Here is a 17681-nt window from a genome sequence, read left to right as displayed (position 1 = left end):
TGATTATAAAGTCACCTCTGTAGTGATAACTATGTCTGTCATGGACAGAGACAGTTGATCTGCTAACAACAACCAGCTAACTATGATTAATAGGGGTACTTGTGTTTTTACACAGCTAGGCTTGTAAACACCCTAAGGCCATTAAGCTACTAGCCTCCTATGAACTTATGAAGCTATGAAACTATGCTGGTCTCCCATCGTGTCTCCCACATATCTGCTGATGAGCTGACCTGCACTACTCTTGTAAAAGTCAGACTTGTGCCATGGTGCTTGCGTAAAGTACTGTGTTCTATAGTTAATGTACTTAGGTGGGGGTTCTGTTCTCAATGCAGTCAACTGGGTGTGTGCATGTTTGTGTGTATGTGTGTGTGTCTAGACAAGAGCAAAATGTGTATCCTACAGTTATTGCTCCATTGACGTGGATTGGCAGTAGTTTCATACTTGCACATGCCTACACATCCATTTCATGCAGGCCTTCCAACATCTTGTCTCCCACATGGCCTGCTGATGTCATCTACTATAAGTTGACCCAGATTCTTGTAAAAGTCAGACTTGTGTCATGGTGCATGTATAAAGTACTAAGTTCTGTAGTCTGTGTACATAGGTAGTGGTTCTATTCTCACTGCAGTCAAGTGTGTGTGTATGTGTGTGTGCACGTGTGTGTGCGTGTGTGCACGCGCGCGCGCGCGCGCGTGTGTGTGTGTGTGTGTGTGTGTGTGTGTGTGTGTGTGTGTGCGTGTGTGTGTGGGGGGGGCTTTTGCTTGACATTACAGAGAGCATTCTACATAAGCATGGGGGGCATTGTTATTGCCCTATTTTCCTCAACATACACTGCTTATATCATCAGCTATATCAGATTTGTGAATATGCAGTACTCCCTCCAGGGCAGTGTCAGAGACTGGCCTGGAGGCCAGCCAGATGTCACCCCATCCTATGTGAGACAGATTACAGTGACATGGCTTTTAATCTCTTCACATACCTCATGACATGGTTTTAGGCTATGTGTTTTCTTTATGAGAAAGCCCGGTGGTCTCTCGAGCTGCTGCATCTGTCTATTGAGGAACATGCAAAAGAGAGCATTATACTCTACTAGTGTTCTGATGAGGTTTGAGTACAGTGTTGTCATACAAGCCCAAGATCTGAATATGATGGCATGACTTATGATGTGCACAATATATATTTTTAATACCAGTGTGGACATTTGGTGATCAAAATTCAGATTGCTATCTACATGTGTTCACAGTGCTTGCATCATTGGGTTTCAGCATAGTGGGACTGTTGACATTGCTGGAATTAACATGGAATTCCACTTTTCAGACAGACAACATAAAAAGACACATTTCTGCATTTATTTGTAGATCGTGTGTCTTTGTGACCAATCATTTGTCTATGTTACCTCCTCTTGTACTATATTATCATCATTGGTGGACTTAATGATTGTACCCAATATGCAAGAATCAGCAAACTTGGTAAGCAAAAGCCCATATACGTTAGCCTGAACTGTCAAGAAATATAGTCCAAACAGTGAAGGGTCAAGCACAAATCCCTGGGATTTGCCACTGATGACAGCGCTACTGGTACAGGTTGATTCACCAACTTTCACAGTATATGTTCTGTCAGTGAGCCAATTGGTTATCCATCTACTGACATAAGAATTAGTCTCTGGCTGGGAGGGTTTGTCAATGATACCTGCGTGGATGCTTGTGTCAAAACCGTAGGCCAGATCACAATAGGCAATATGCACTGTCTTACCTTCATCCAGGCCTATCAGACAGAATTACTGGGCTATGACAGCATCATAGATTGCCTATGGCATTACTCAGAACATACAACTTCTTGATACAGTTGAATATGCACTTCATCACACCCTCCAAAAGGGCTATGTTCCCATCAAAGGGTGTGCATCAACATGCATCCCTCTGAGCTGGTTGAACAGCACCTGATGCATGCATGTATAGAGACATCCTGACTCTCCTCATCTGTGAGGTAGACCAACATGTCATCTTGGACCTCTTCTAGATGGACACTAGTAATATTCCAGCTGTGTGCAACAGACCTGAGATACCCTTACTTATGAGGTGGGCCATGTAGAAAGCTTTCCATACAATGGAAGCAACATGGTGATTCAAAAGTCAGGTTGTTATCAATCTAGGTGCCCAAATCCCACACAAATGACTGCATGCTTAGGATGTTGTTATTAATGTGATAATTTCTGTGGATTTCACGCTCCCCAAAGGGGATGATGATGCATTTTTTTTGTATTCAGCTTGAGGCCATGTTTCTGGCACCAGTCGTTTGTATGGGTGAGACCCTCTTGGAGGATGTCCACATCACTAGGGGAATTGTTTACAATGCTTAGCTTGCAGTCATCTGCAAACTTGGTCAGCCATAGCCCACTGGTTTTGGCCTGCACCTCAAAAAAGTATATCCCAAATAACAGAGGCCCTAAGACCGAACCCTGGGGTACGCCACTTGATACGGGTTTACTGCTTGAGGCGGCTTCCCAATTTTGACTAGGTGGGTTCTATCAGTGAGCCAGTTAGCTACCTATCTGGTAACATACAGATCAATGTGAAGTTGACAGAGTTTATCTATTATGCCTGAATGGGGAATAGTTTTGATGGCTTTGGTAAGGTCAAGGTAGGCAGTGTGCACTGTCTTCCCCTTGTCCATAGCTTTGGTGACTATCTCAAAAAAGTCAGCCAAATTTAACAGACATGACCTCCCCTTAATGAAGCCAAACTGTGTGAGATTGAGTGTTTGGAGGTTGCCAATGTCCTTGTTAATGTGATCCATGATAATAGGTTCATACTAGGCTATCTGCCCTAGGGCATTTATAAGCCTAGCCAGAATGTGTTTGGCTTTCGACACCCATTTTAAATTAATTTTGCTGTGCCCTTTTTTTGAGGTTAGTATACTGTGCCTCTGTCTAACACTGACACAGAAGTGATACCCAGGGTAAACCTATGATCTCCCATCCACTCATCAAGATTCCTCTTGAAGAGAGTCAATGAGGGACTCTGCCTAACCTGGACTGGGATTTTATTCCAGAGTGAAGGGAGCCTCTGGGTTATGAATCTGTCCCTCTAGCATGTCCTATTTATTTCAGTGCTGAGGTTCAAGTCTCTTGAGCATGTAGCTCGATAGGATTTGGATTTTCTGAGGTGCAGCATGTCCATTAATTCCGTGTTGGACATAGATTTGTACATCAGGCACAGATCGCCTCTGAACTGGCGGTATGCCACTGAGTAGAGCTGGAGTTTCTTTAACCGGGCAGCATATGGCATCTGTTTGAGCCCTTTGATCCTCTTAGTGAGGTACTTTTGGGGTCTTTCCAGTTGCTGCAGGTGTCTGGTAAGGTACATCCCAAAAGGGGCATTGTACTCAATTATGGGCCTGATGAGGGATGAGTAAAGAGGCACGATGACCTCCCCTGATCTAGATGTGAATCCCTTCATAATTAGGTGGGCTATATAAAATGTTTTCTAACCACTTTGGCCACGTGGTTGTCAAATGAGAGATTGCTATCAACTTGGGTCCCCAGGTCCCTAATTACTTCTTCTGTACTTAATGGATTACCACCTATGTGGTAATTTGTGAGCACTTTGTTTTGCCAAAGGGGATGACTATACACTTTTGGCGTTTAGCTTGAGGCCATGGCTCTGGCACCAGTTGTCTGTTTCTATGAGGCCCTTTTGGAGGATGCTTGTGTCGGCTGGAGAGTCGATTATGGTGCCCAGTTTGCAGTCATCTGAGAACTTGGTCAGCCACAGTCCTTCCGTGTTGGCCTGTACCTCCGAGAAATATATACTGAACAAGAGAGGTCCCAGGACTGAGCCTTGTGGGACGCCACTTGTAACTGGTTTGGTGTCTGACATGGCTCCAGCAATTCTAACCATGTGGGTTCTGTCCTTGAGCCAGTTTGCAACCCATCTAGTGACGTAGGGGTTTATATTTAAGCTGGTGAGCTTATCTATAATGCCCGAGTGGGGTATTGTATCGAAGGCTTTTGTGAGGTCCAGGTAGGCTGTGTGGACCAACTTCCCCTCGTCAATGGCCTTGGTGACTGTTTCAAAGAAATCAACCAGGTTTAAGAGGCAGGATCTGCCCTTAACAAAGCCGAACTGGGTAGGATCCAGTGTCTGTAGGTCCCCATTATCTTTATTTATGAGGTCCATGATTATCCTTTCCATAGCTTTGCAGACCAAGCTAGTCAGGCTTATGGGGCGATAGTTTCCAGGATCCGTTGAGGCACCACCTTTGTGGAAAGGGACTACAGTTGCTGTACGCCACTCTTTGGGTACATATCCTGTAGTAAGGCTGAGATTGAACAGTAGTTTTATGTTTGGGTTTAGCTCTTCTTGGAGTTCATGTAGGACGCAGCCCGGGACACCATCTGGTCCCATTGATGCTGTGTTTTTTGCTTTGGAGAGGGTGGCTCTTACCTGAGCATCCGAGATGTCAGGGGGGCAGCACTCTGCTGGAATATATATTTGCCCTTTTGGGGGGGAGAAGTTTGCGCTGAACTTGTCAGCTAGGATGTTGGCAATGTCTGTGGGTTTGGTGTATTTTTTGTCATTTTGGACTAATTCTGAGCATATCTGGGAATTACCACCCAGGTTCCTAACATAACTAAAGAAAGCCTTGTGATTATCCTTAGTGTCCTGTGCAATTTTCTCTCGAAGCTGGCCTTAGACGATTTTATGAGTGCCCGTAGTTTTTGCTAATACTGATCAGAGATGCCTTCCCCTTTTGGAATTTTGCTCTATCATTTAGTAGCTTCCTCCTTCTATTGTATAGCTTGTTTATGGCTGGGGTCCACCAGACAGGACGTCTGCCTTTGGAGGATTGGGTCTTGGTTTTATTTGGGATCGCATGATCCATGCATTCCTGAAGGTGTTCATAGAATGCGTTTATAAAGGATTCTGTGGTCTGGGCTGTATTTTCCACAGGCCCGGGGGCTTTGAAGGATTCCACCTCAGTTTTGAGGAGTGTGAAATTTGCTTTAGAGAAGTTTTTCACTGTGGTTTTCTGGGCAGGGGGTGGTGTCGGGATGTGAACATCCAGTGAGATTAGTTTATGGTCTGATCTTACCAGTGAGGGATACACTTCTTGTCTGGAGCATAGAGTCCCCATGTTGGTGATGATCAGGTTCAGTATGTTTTCCCCTCTTGTGGGAGTGGTAACAAGTTGTTCCATAGCATTTGAGTTTATAAATTCTAGGAACCTTTGGGCTAGGGTGTTGGAGCTAGAGTAATGCTCCCAGCCTATGTTTGAGTAGTTGAAGTCGCCCAATATAATGGTGTTTGGAGAGACCTTCATATTTTCCAGTGTTCTCATGAAGGCCAAGTGGGGTTCCTGGGTTAGGGAGGGTGGTCTGTAGCAGGCTATAAACTGGAAGGCAGTTTTACCCACTGTTAGTTGCACATTGATAGTCTCTGATGCTTCGTGCTGTGCCACCAACCTGGAGGTGTGGGTATCTTTGATGAATATTGATACTCCCCCTCCTTTTGTGGGTCGGTCCAAGTTTTGGGGCCAAAAAGCATGGTATGAGGTATAACCTGGTAGTGCTGGGGTGCTCTCGGGAGCCTTGAACCAGGTTTCTGTTACTGCACAGATATCGATTTTCTCCATGCTAAGGAGAGTTTCGAGTGCATACATCTTGAGGTTTAGACTTCTGGCGTTGAGTAGCATTACCCTTAGTTTCTTATCCCTTGTGATACCTATGGAGGTGGGTTTGTCTTTTGAGCCTTGCCTAAAAAAGGCACTATGGGGGTAGCAAGAGCCTTTGCCAATATCCGAAAGCCCAGACGTGACAGGTGCAGGCCATCCCTAGCGAAGCATCGTGGCTTGTTGAGCATGTCATCCCAGGCTGACAGGCATTGGATCCCCTTTAAATGACACCATTAATTAAGCCAATTGTTGAAATTGATCATCTTGTCTTCATATTGAGGCATCATTCTTGGTGAGGGTAAGATGCTACTCAAGGTCAGGGTCATACCGGCCTGGGCCACATGCTCAGAGAGCTCCTCTATGTCTCTTTTCATGTAGTCCAGGGAGGTACGTCTCAGGTCATTCACACCAGCATGGACAATGACTGAGTCATATTTGTACTTGCCTTGGAGTGACCTGAGTGCTTGTGTTATGTGGCGGATCCTAGCGCCCGACAGGCAGCTCACTGTGACCTTCTCCTTGTTCAGCCTGGTGAGCGGGATGGGCTGTGACTGTTCGGCACACTGGCTTTGTGAGATATGTGTTGCATGTGTTTTGTTTTGGGGTAGCGGTTGCTTGGGTGTCTGCTTTGGAGGTCTCTGCTGCTTAGGCAGATTTTTATTTAGAGCCTCCAAGTATGTTTTTGTGTGTTTATGTGTTTGGTCTGCTGTCGTGTTGTTTAGCCTTAAGGGCAGTGACTGTTTGGCACACTGGCTTTGTGAGATATGTGTTGCACGTGTTTTGTTTTGGGGTAGTGGTTGCTTGGATGTCTGCTTTGGAGGTCTCTGCTGCTTAGGCAGATTTTTATTTAGAGCCTCCGAGTATGTTTTTGTGTGTTTATGTGTTTGGTCTGCTGTCGTGGTAGGTCTATGTGAGACTGGAATTGTACTGAGTGTGGTTTCCTTCTCCTCCTGACTGGTTACGCCAGTACTCCATTCCATGGCCTTGCAGATCAGGCTAGTTAGGCTAATGGGTCTATAATTTCCCAAATCAGTGGACACTCCACCTTGTGTAAAGGGATGTCAGTGGCTGTCTTCCACTCAGCTGGGACAAAGTCGGTACTCAGGCTTTGGTTGAATACGATACTTAATGGTGCTGTAAGTTACTGCCTGAGTTCATGTAGGATGCAGCCTGGGATGTTATCAGGTTCCATGGAGGCTGTATTTTTTGCCTTGAGAGAGCAGTGATGACCTGATCCCTAGATATAAGGGGAAGGGGGCAGGTACTGTAAATGTCATGATTTTACTGATGGAGGGGACAGGGGGTGAAATTTTCACTGAATCTGTCAGCCAGCAAGTTTGCTATACGGCATTTGTATATGTGGTGTCCTTGACCACCATTACACATTTATCTGTTTAGCTTTGTGTCAAGTAAGATCATTGTGTTGCTGTGGAGGTTATGCTGCTTTTCTTACTTTTTTATTTTTTGACAAGAAAATGTCATTAAAGGTTCGTCATACTTTTCTAGCAGTGTCTAGTTATAATTTGGGTTGCACATATGCAATATTGATACTGTTGAGCATTTCAGTGTGATGATTGGTAGCATGTTGGTTGGTGGGCCAGAGACATTATTTATTCCTTAGACTTTGAGTATACAGTGCATATTGGGCCAAAATCATGTGTAAATTAAGCAGAACAACTAAGTCTACATGCTCTTTTCACAAAGCAGAGAAATACACTAAAATGATGCTATTTTAATCCCATGACAGTGATGGCTTAATTATATTCCTCATCAATAATGCTTACTGGCTAGGCTTTTGATTTCTGCTGTGCCTTTGGTAATTTTGTACATCTATTCAATCTTTTTCTTGTGGCCATTACTGTTGCAATATATTTTCACTCTATCCTTTATTTTCATTCTGGTATTTAATTATCTCACATGCTTCCATTTCTTGAGCTAATTCCTTTAATTGTGTGTTTGCAATTTTGTTTGCTTTACACACATCCACAACCTTAAATCAGGTATTGTCTGCTTTTCTTAAAAGCCTGTCCAATGTCTGATCATTTCTTATATTGCAAACTTTTCTAATTCTTATCAAACAATCAAATGACTCACAGATTTCATACTATTTAGCTGTACTAGGGTTTGAGAGATCCACCCAGCTCAAAACCCTCCATTGGATGGGCACTCCTTGCTACCCTGTCAAGCACCCAAGCTGCTAATCAAACATGCATTGCCTGGGTTATAGTCTTGAGTTTATCTTGCTGTGCTACTGGGCTGGAAATTACGATCTTTAAGATCTGAATAAAGCAATTATGACACAGCATTATTCATTGCTCGTGTTTGATAATGTGGTCTCAACTATGCCAGATGCTAATTTATTTTCCATATGAAATGGAAACTGCAGATTCTACCAGATAAAACTAATAATGCAAAACACACAATCTTCACTGTTTAGGTCTGCTGCACATAAAAAAGCAAACACCACAGCCCTACATGATCTACAACTGAAGTAATAGAGGCTACTAAGGAGGTACACAAATATGGATATGTAAATGGAATACTGTGTACCATGCATGAAAACTCCAAGCTGTAGTCATTTAATAAAGATTTAGGAAGGTATGGATTCATGAGTCTTCCATTTGCCATCTCATCTGTACCAGAGGTATATCAAAGAGTAGTAGTAGTACAAGTAACTGAAGGCTTAGAAGGTATTGTGAACATAACTAGTAATATGTTAGTGTAGGGTCAAACACAAGAAGAACATAATAAGCGACTAATACAGCTAAAGAAAAGACTGAGACATAATTTTAGGGTGTCCATTGAAATTCTAAGTAAAGTAACTATAATCCCTGGAACTGACTAATGACAATTATGAATATGAGGAAAAAGTATGAGACTATAGTACCTTGATGTATCTGCCCAGCTCTAAGTTATGGTTATCTCAGAGTTATTAAATGTAAGTTGTAGGTGTGTTGGGGACACAGCCCTCTCCCACATCAGGTGTGCACAGAAGGGTAAAGCCTGGCTGCAAAAATGCTTTGATGGTATAACATCGAAATTTAGAATTTGCCATTTAGCTGTTTAACATTAGTTTAATTTTTAGACTTTTTGAAATTTCAGTTCCAGGGTTCATACATGTATTAGGGAGCAAGAGCATTAAACTAAATAAGACTATATTTAAAATAAGACTGCCAGTTATAAAGTATGTATGTCACATTCTAATAGCAGAGGGAATAAGGCTAGACTCAAATGAAGTCACAGAGGTAGTACAAGTGACAGACAACAGACAGACATAAAATAAATTTTGGAGAATCTTATGGCATCTTGCAAAGTTTACACTTAGCATGCTTGAGATAACATTGCCACTTAAAAGCTGTTGTAATAGGATATGACCTAAGAATGGAAATATCAATAGCAACTGGGTTTTGAAATGTTCAGTAAACTAATGAACAGAAGCAATTATGCAGAAATATTAAGCTCTGAAGAAGCCAGTTGTGCTGCAAGTAGATGCCAGTCACAATAGTATCAGAGTTGTATTATAAGAAAATGGATCAGATGTCTATGGATCAACAGGATTAACATACACACAAAAGAGATATGTTTAAACAGACAAAGAATTATCAACATCGGTGTATGGATGAGAGACATTTCCATGAATGCAGTTACAGTAAAGACGTAGGTTCACAGGTTCAGTTGTCAAGCTAATAGCAAGTTTAAAAACTTGACTCCCATAACCCCATATCAAAATTTTCAAGTTCCCATAGTTACATATCAAGATTATTTTAGAAGGAAGTTAATGGCTGTCTTTTCCTGATAGCAAGGGAAAGCTTATTCAATAATGTTGGAAAGGCATGTGCAATGTATCATTCACTTTTTTGTTGATATATTACAGAGTAGATAGAGGTCACCTCTCTGTGACCTACAAGAAACAGTTTATGACAGTCACTGAAGAGTTTACATTTTCTAACCCTTTGATATCCTATGAGAATCGCTGTACCTTTTCAAGTTCCATTTGATAGCTCATACAAAGACTGCAAAATTCAAAACTGTGTTTAAGAATGGGGCAGATCACTGAAGCACAACGTGGTACAGTGATCTCCCCGAAATAACTAGATGTGCCCTTTATAATTAGATGGCCTGTACACTCTACTTTCCTAACTTTGGTGGGTGCACACTAGTCAGTGTTTAAATTGTTGTCTAGCATTTCCCTAGATCTCTAGTAATGGTGCCATTGTTATGCTCTCACTTCCTATTCTACAATCACAGTTTATGCCGTTTGCCCAAAGTCACAATGCTACGTTGACACTAAAGGTAAAGTTAATACTACTGTAGTAGAGATGTATTTTGTAAGATTATCTTGAAGAACGTCAGTATCTTTTATTCAAGCAATGGCTACCCAATTTGTGATTATCAGTACATTTGGTAATCCCATAGCCCATTTCTTACTTTTATGTCTGGGAGGTAGCAGTCCCAATCCAGAGCCTGATGGAACACTACAGGCGATCTCTATTGGGATATGCAGGTAACCCCTACCCTTATTTACTGTCTCTAGTTGTTTAACCAGTGTTTTACTTCCTGAATTACTTCTTCATTGAAATGCAATGCCGTTAGTTTGTCACTTTTTCTCTTATACAAGATATTATCAAATGTTTTAGCAAGGTAAAAGCAGCAGTTTACATAGTTTATGCTTCAAGTACTGCTGTTATCTCTTCAAAGTATAAATCATGATTCTGAAAGGAAGAGCTCTCCTCTCCCCAACAAATGTATACTACTCCCTATCTAATAAAAGAGGTTATTTATATCATTTTAGATGAGCTCTAATATGACTCTGTGATTTTACATAAAATACTGGTTAGGCTGATGGGTCTAAAATTGTTCGGGTCTGATTTGACCCCCCCCTTTCCCTTTTTTGTGAAATGGCATTTCCAGCTTGTTCCTATAGGTCGGGGTCTTATCGACATGCTAACATTTCTTTTAACATGACTGAAAAGATTTTAGTCAGCTTTTTTATGACTCTGTATAACAAACCACCAGGCATGTTGTCTGTCCGAATATATCTTGTGTTTTTAATTTTACAAGCTGCAGCAGTTGTGTGTAGTCATATAAGGAATGCCTCCCCTTGTCACTACAGCACTTGACATATTTCTGTACTTACTGTGAAGTTTGCACAATTGTTTTTTCTGTAAAAACATTTGGTACTTCCTACGGCTGAGTGATCACAAGTAAAATCAGATGTTACACCACTGCAAAACATATTCAGACAGCCTTTGCAGCAGGTGCCTCCAATATTACAGAGGATGTTGCTTAATCTGAAGAAGCGTGATCTGAAAGTGAGATATAGAAAAGGGAAGAAGCGGCATATATCACAGAAGCTTAAATGAGCAGAATTAAGAGTTAATCAGGGGAGAATAAGAGATTTTTTACATAATTCCCATGCAATTAAATGCCAAGAAATGCATAGTCATACCCTTCGGGAAAAACAAGGTTACCCCTAGCTACCATATAGGTGGCAATCCACTGAGCACAGAAGAAGTTATCAGGGATCTGGGGACCCAGGTTGACAGTAACCTTTCATTTGACACTCACGTTGCTAAAGTAGTTAGGAAGACCTTCTACATTGCCCACCTGGTCATGAAGGGATTCACATCTAGATCAAGGGAGGTCATCGTCCCCCTGTACTCATCACTCATCAGACCAATGATTGAGTACAATGCCCCATTCGGAATGTATCTGACCCGACACCTGCAGCAGCTGGAAAGGCCCCAAAAGTTCCTCACCAAAAGGATAAAGGGACTCAAAAATATGTCTTATGCTGCCCGACTGAAAGAACTCCAGCTCTATTCAGTCGCTTACCGCTTGCTCAGAGATGACCTGTGCCTGACATACAAGGCCATGTCAAACCCAGATTTGATGAACATGCTTCACCTCAAAAAATCTAGATCCCTCAGAACTATAAGGGCGGGAGACTTAAACCTTGACACGGTTATTAATAGGACGTGCTGGAGGGACAGATTCATCACCCAGAGACTCCCTATGCTGTGGAACAAAATCCCGGTACATGTGAGGCAGAGCACCTCGCTGGCCGTGTTCAAGAGAAATCTTGACCAATGGATGGGAGATCGCAGATATACCCCAGGGATTACCTCAGTGTCACTGCTTGACAGAGGCACAGGAAAATAATGGGCATAGTTTTCTTCAAACTAAAGGGGTGGCGAAAGCCACAAAAACTCTGGGCTAGGCTTATAAATGCCCTTGGGCAGATAGCCTAGTATGAACCTATGAACCTATGAACCTAATAAAAAATAAAAGACTACTGACAGGTTACATAGCTGTAGACACATGAGAAGAATTGTGCATTTTGTGTTTGTCAGTGAAAGCAGAAAAGCTGTACATGACTCACACAGTCAGAATCTGCATATCAAAAGAAGTTTGCAGGTCTTTATCCCATTATAGTCCAAATGGTGTTCTAACATCATAATCACCTGACTTCATGTTTGAAAAAAGCCTGTTGAATGCAGAAAAAGAACTGCAGGACACTATTTGTAAAAGCTAAAACTCCACAGGCAAGATAGATCCATATCTAGATCTATGTCTAGGGTTTTCAACTCAGACTTTGTTCACTGCGAGGGAATACCTCAGGGTTTTGGGGCTCATGGCAAGTCTCTACATGACAAAGGTACATCAAGGTATCTGAAGTATCTTTGGTCCCTGCACCAACACCCATTATCTTTTTGCATCCCAATTTTAAGATTTGTTAGAAGAGAAATCGCTTGGTGAAGATAGCAAATATCCCCAAATCCAGGTCACCCCCCCACACCTGCTCCAAAGCAGTCAGTCACCACAGATTTGCAGGTGTTTGGAACATCAAAGACAGATCATGTTAGCTTGGGATATAGCTTTCCAGCACAATCTCACTCTACAGGTATCCTACATTCAGTCATAATAAAACTGTGTGGCAGACAAGCTGAGCAGGACAAGGGCAGACCCTCACAGATGGAAACTAGATCAGGGGTCTTCCAAGATTTTATCCATCTGTGGGGAGTTCCTCAGGTAGACCTCTTTGCCTCCTTTTTGCCTCCTCTCTGAACAATCAGCTGGCAAAATTCTGCTCCAGGACTCCATAAAAGAAGGCCTAGACTATAGATGCCTTTTCCTTTCCTTGGACAGGAATATTCTCGTATGCTTTTCCACCCTTTCCTCTGATATCCAGGGTACTTCTGAATATGCAGAAAAAAATCCCCTGAGGTCATTGTGGCCAAGGACAGTTCTCACATGCTTCCTCACAGAATGGATCTACTCACACAATTTCAGAGGTGTGTGATACACCCAGACTCCAATCAAAATCAACTGACTGCCTTGATGGAAGGGTCTTAATTCCTTTTAGACACCTGTTTTCTGAAGGCATGTGGCAGGCACTAGTGGAGGCGAGAAAGCTTGCCACTAGAGAATCATATATTAGTAAATGGTAAAAGTCTTCAAGTTGGTGCCAGCAACATAACCAGCACACATTCAGTTGTAGTGTTTCTCTGGTTTTATAATATCTGTGTGTGTTCCTATCCTATGGCCTTTCGTACTTCTTCATCAAGACTCATTTGTCGGCCATTTCAGCATGTCTGCCCATGGATCCCCCTCTTTCGATGCATTATTGTATGAAAATGTTTTTGAAAGGTTTTTGCATAAGAAAACCAGTGGCCACTCCTTGGGATCTTAATTTTGTGTTAGAGAATCTAACACTTGTTCTGTTTGAACCAGTTCATCAGGCTGACTTGAGGTTCTTAACATGAAACACTGTTAATTGTACATTTATTACTGATTGGATTGCACTGACCTCTGCAGAAAGAGTATCTGAGTTGCAAACCCTTAATGTGAATCAACCCTATCTCATTTTCCACAGAGATAGGATTACTTTGAGAAATGATCCTTCTTTCATGCCTAAAGTGGTATCTGAGTTTAGTTTACACCAGTCTATCCATCTACCTGTTTTCTTTTATGAACCCAAAAAGGAGGGAGAAAGGATACTCCATACCTCGGATGTCCACAGACAGCTCAAGTACTATTTTGACAGATAAGAACTTTTATTTATATATTTTTTACCAGGAGTATCCAACTTGGAACAAGCCAATTTTCAGGGGAGGCCCAGGGAGAAACATTCCAAACACATGTCTTTGTACTATGGGAGGAAACAAAAGCACCCACAGAAAACCCACACAAATGCAGAGAGGACATAACTTCACACAGAAGGCACCCCAGCCAAGAATCAAACCAGCAAACCTCTTGCTGTGAGGTGACAACATTAACCACTGCACCACTGCACCATCCAGGCCTCCAGATCTTTGTATCAGTTGTTAATTTTTTCTGAAGGTAACAAGGGACAACCTATGTCTAAACAGACTATTTCTAAATGGTTGTCTCAAGTTATTACCTTTTGTTATTCTCACCGCAACAAAACTATTCTAGGCAGGGTCAAGGCTCATTCACTTAAAGCCTTGGCTTCATCTATGGCTTTTTTGGAAATAGTTACATTCTAGAAGCAGCAGTTTGGTCCTCTGTACATGCATACTTTTACAAAGCACTACGTTTGATTCCATTTCTAGGTCTTGATCAGGCTTTGCTAGGACCATTCTCCTGGACCCTTCCCCTTCCACCTTGTAAATGTAGTAAGCTGGGGTAATCTACCCATATAGCTAAGGCTACTGCAGCAGTGATCAATATGATGTACATAGTACAGCTGTGGAAGTAAACGTAACATAACAGTAGATGTTCGAATGATAGCTGCTGTAGTAGTCAGTCCCTCCCTACATCCACCTCAGTTTTTTAATTATGTCATTTTGCCAGAGTGTGTATGTATATATTTTTACTCCTAGCTATATCTTTTCAGGGTTCAGCCTCCTCCTTCTCTCAGTTGACATGAAAGCTCTGAAAAGTTTGGTGCTCAAACCTGTCTTTTGAGCTGCCTAGTAGTTTGAGCATGTGAAAGATGCCCTGAAGCTTTGAAAGCTGGCTGATTGTTATGTCCTTGGCAGGATGTAACCCAGCAGTGATCATTCGAACATCTACTGCTATGGTAATTCTACTTACAAAACTGTATTTTCTTTATCTTGTTATAGAACTGAATCATTAAAAGTCTCTTATCTTTGTCCAAAAGCAAGATCTTTAGGAAATGAACTGTTGACAATAAAAGGAATAGATTCTTCAGCTAGCTTACATTCTTACCTGTCATTTAGTCATACTGATGGATACCTTGGCAAGAAGTCTGCTATATTTTTCCAGTGTGTGTGTATTATAAATATTGGCTGTATGTTTAAGTTGTAAATTATACTGAAAATGTTAGTTAAAATACTTGTCTCATAAACTCTGCATTTCTTGCTGCCATCTTGAACTATTAACTTCTGAGTGTATTATTTTAGCTAGGCAGTGTTATAAATAAACAGCAACCTATGACTTCATTGCACATCTTAAATTTTCTGTCCTGATTTTGTTATTCTTAGTTAACACTGTTGTTTGAAATACCATTTGACTGGCAAAGGCCACTTGTTGTTATAAGGAAATGTATTAATGATATATATATTAATGATATAGCCTGCTAAGAATGATTCTAGATTCTCATTAACTGAAGATCCATAAAGACTTGATTTTCTGTAGTGAAAATCCATATCTGGCTAGACCTCCTTTACTGTAGTAATTATGGCAGCATGTAATTCTCTGTGTAACTGCCATTCTTTTTTTTTTCAGCATCAAAAACTGATTGCATTTTTTGTCTTACTCCCTTGGTATCACTATTTAGCAGTTTTCTGGCAGATCTTTACTTTTTTGCTTTACACTACTTAGAAAATTGGTTCTTTTTTTTCAGTTTGCCACCAGAAAGACAATGTTTGCCTCATGCTGGAGAGGTATGCCTATGCTAACACTTACCCCTTAAGTTTTGTAGTCATTTAATGTTTTGCATTCTTCTTGATTTGACTTTTGTGTGATTTCCATAAAGTTCTTTTACATTGATGTGTCCAGTTACATTTATGTTTTGTATACACTTCTTTTCAACATCATTAGCATATTCTGCAGACAAACAGTTGAGAGCACATCAACAGTGCAAGGTTATAATGCCTTCCACACAATTTAGACCAGCTACTACACAGACAGGGACTAAAGGTGGAGGTATCGCTAGTTACATAAAAATAAATATACCTCACGGCTGGTCAGACAGGATACTGCAATTCAGCTACTCCATGTTCTAATCACCATAGGCAAAATCCAGTATCACTTTCTTTCCAGCTATAGGTCTCCCTCTATGACCCAGGAAACCCATACCATGTATTTAAACTTATTAGAAACACCAACCATCCAACCCAATAGCATATTCATGGGTGGCTTTAATTACCACACTATTAAATGGGAATCCTATATGACATCAAACATACAGGCACAGAGATTCCTGGATTTTGTAAACAAAAATACCCCTGAACCAGATAGTCAATACACCAACTAGGGGTGCAGCCATACTGGATCTGGTCCTCACTAAAATGGAAGAGTGCTGCACACCTCCTACTGTAATGTTTTCCCTGGTAAGGTCAGACCACAAAATGGTCTCATTTGAAGTAAAAATAAAACCTGGACCCCCAGCTAAACCTGAAATATTCAGGAACTACTCTAAGGCTAACCTCCTGCTATTAAGTGATAACCTGACAACATTTTAAGCCCCCATAAACCCTGAGAACATTGCTGCCTATGCAGAACTGTTCACAGAAACCCTATACAAGCATGTTAATAGCTGCATAGAGGCAGATGTACCCACCAGGAAGAAGTACAGAACCAACTCAAAATACAAGCCACCCTGGTGGAATCACAAAATCAATAGGTTGTATGACAGAAGAAAATCATGGCAAAAATTAGGACGTTCAGCACCCAGCAGGATAAAAGCACTATCATCAAACTAAACAAACATCTCAGAGGAAAATAAAGTCTACCAAAGCCAAAGTTGAGGTGAATTTCGCCTCCCAGGCCAAAGACAACCACAAGGCATTCTTTAGCTATGTCCACAACCTCCAAGGCACTACACAATTGTGTGCAGATCTCATCATAAATGACACCACCTATGTTGTTAGTAATGACCAAGTCAAGGATGTTGCTACCTCTAGTGGAGGTAAGAATGAGCTGGTCCAGGGCATTGGAATTAATGAATTCCAGGAAACGTTGGGCAAGTGTATTGGTCCATGAGTTGTTTTTCCAGTTAATGGAGGAGTAGTTGAAGTCGCCCAGTATACGAGTGTTAGGTTGGACCTTAATATTCTCCAGGGTGCTTAGGAACATGGAGTGTGAGTCTTGGGACATGGTTGGGGACCTATAACAGGCTACCACCTGAATCTCCATATCAACTCTATTGTACTGTTCAGGAATGCAAATACCACCATAATCCTACCTAAAAATTCCCCAACAGACTCTATCAAAAGTTTTCTCTGCATCAAAGCCAACCAACAATAATGGTACTTTTTATGCACTGAATTCTAATTTAATCATTAATGTTCTATCAATATTATCAAATGTTTATCTGCCTTCCACAAAACCACATTGATTTATTGTTTTGGTCAGATTTTTGCAATTTTCTTAGCTAGTATAGGTAAACACACTTTGCAGTGATGATTTAAGTTTCAAATTAGCCTATATGATGCAGGGTCCACAGGGTTATTTCCTTTTTTTCTGTAATAATGCCACCTCTACTTTCTTCCATGGTTCAGACATATTCACCCTATTTTAAAACATTATTAAACAATGCCTTCCAATTTTTCAATAACCTATTCTCTCCTAACTTCTATTTTTCTGTAGGAATTCCATTTGTTCCTGGAGATTTCCCTGTTGCCTGAGTATACATCACATTTTTGTATTTCTCCCTCATCTACTCCATCTGCTAATATCTAAACTTTCACATCACAAAGCTTTTGAATATCTGTATTTTCCAAAATGCTTCCAGTGCTATCCCAGCACAACTTCCTTACTCCTCTGCTTTATATACAGTCTCCTAAAATTGCTGAACT

The sequence above is a fragment of the Protopterus annectens genome, chromosome 8.part1 (genome assembly GCF_019279795.1).
Source record: "Protopterus annectens isolate FY-2018-M chromosome 8.part1, PAN1.0, whole genome shotgun sequence".
Classification (NCBI taxonomy): domain Eukaryota; kingdom Metazoa; phylum Chordata; order Ceratodontiformes; family Protopteridae; genus Protopterus; species Protopterus annectens.
The sequence above is the reverse complement of the archived record's forward strand: the minus strand, read 5'-3'. Positions refer to the sequence as shown.